The 1,470-nt window shown below is 46.8% G+C and overlaps 1 non-coding gene across 1 annotated transcript; it reads left to right on the top strand.

Annotated features, from left to right (window-relative positions):
- The first annotated feature begins 491 nt into the window (after window positions 1–491).
- LOC150059288 (U11 spliceosomal RNA) lies at window positions 492–624 on the top strand. The gene has a single exon (XR_016536750.1). It is a non-coding gene; the product is annotated as a U11 spliceosomal RNA (small nuclear RNA).
- The last annotated feature ends 846 nt before the right edge of the window (window positions 625–1,470 follow it).

Below are 1,470 nucleotides of genomic sequence, written 5' to 3' on the forward strand. Positions count from 1 at the left end.
TAGTTGTAGCCTTCTTTATCTTTTCCTAATTTCCTAAACCTGGCCTTCCTTACTTAACACAGACGCTAAGTCATCCGCATTGGAGGAAACAAGCATGCATAGCCATTTCTAAGTCTGCTTCAAATCTACTTCAGTCGGCTGTGTCTCAGCAGTTGAGGGGTCCAGAGGATGTGGAGTGCACAGCCAGTTGGGAGATAGGACGCTAGCGGGCTGCAGATAGCCAGTCAAGAGTTGTTCTTGCGGGGGCTAGGAAAGGCCTCTGAGAATGCAGCCTGCAGATCAAGCCAACCTAGCCTTCCTGTCCTGCTAGAAATATGGGTACACGCTGAAGTGGTCTTCCATGCAGGAATGCTATGGTCTGACAACACATGCATGCAGGAAGCTACCAGAAGCCATCCTCTAACTAGCTCTCTGTTGTGTTGCTCCCTTGAGTCTGTCCTGGCTTCGGTTTCCTCTCTAGGTTCTTGGCAGTGGAATAAGAATTCCTAAACAAAAAGGGCTTCTCCCATGAGTGGCACATGTGGGGCGACTTGGTCGTTCTGCATGCTGAATCAATATGAAGAGATCTCAGAGGCATACTTTTTTGGTACCTGGACAGCTGTGATCCTTGGTCTCAGCGCCCTAAAAAAAAAAAAAAACTCTAAACATTATGAAGAACATTGTGGGCAACTGGGAAATAACTCTAAAGACTACTCTAATGCTTTAAGCCGAATCTCACTTCTACTTGGTCTTCACTGTGACCTAGCACGGGGTTGAGTAGAGAGGGTTAGTTTCATCTCTACAAAATGTCTATAAGCTTTCCTTTGTTCTCAGCTTTCTTGTTAATAATTTCCCCAAAACCTTGGTATGTTCCCCAGAACAGAGCTGCTAATGACACTAGAGAACAATTAAGTAGATTAACTTGTATTTATTCAGTGGCCAGAAAAAAGGTTGGAACCTGGAGTCTGACAACTCGCCCCCATGTCCTCATTAAAGATTATGTAATACTCAGGAGTGAGGAAGAATCCGTAGGCAAATTAAAAGGATAAGATTTATTTTTTTCTGGGAAGGCATCTGGTTGTCTCCAAGTTTTCCCCACCTACACACACACACACACACACACACACACACACACACACACACACACACACACCCCTACCTGGCCATGCCTGGCCCATTGTTGGGGTTGCCATGGAAATTGTAGTCGGTCACCACACTGTGGGTAGGAGTTCATCTACAGAAATGCACTAAGATGAAACTGGAGGACAAGTGGGTCAAGCCGATACTCACACTGGCTCAGGGCCTGGGCTTTGTCCTTGAGCTTTCTCAAGGCTAGCCCTCTACCTCTACCATGAGGACTCGAACCCAGGGCTTCATGCATGCTAGGCAAACACTCCACCACTAGGCCATGCTCCCAGCCCCCATTTAGTCTTGTACAGCAATGCATCCTGCACTCAGCCATTCTTCTCTAGAATCCAGGCAGATCACTGG

The sequence above is a fragment of the Megascapheus bottae genome, chromosome 9 (genome assembly GCF_031878675.1).
Source record: "Megascapheus bottae isolate mThoBot1 chromosome 9, mThoBot2.hap1, whole genome shotgun sequence".
NCBI lineage: Eukaryota > Metazoa > Chordata > Mammalia > Rodentia > Geomyidae > Megascapheus > Megascapheus bottae.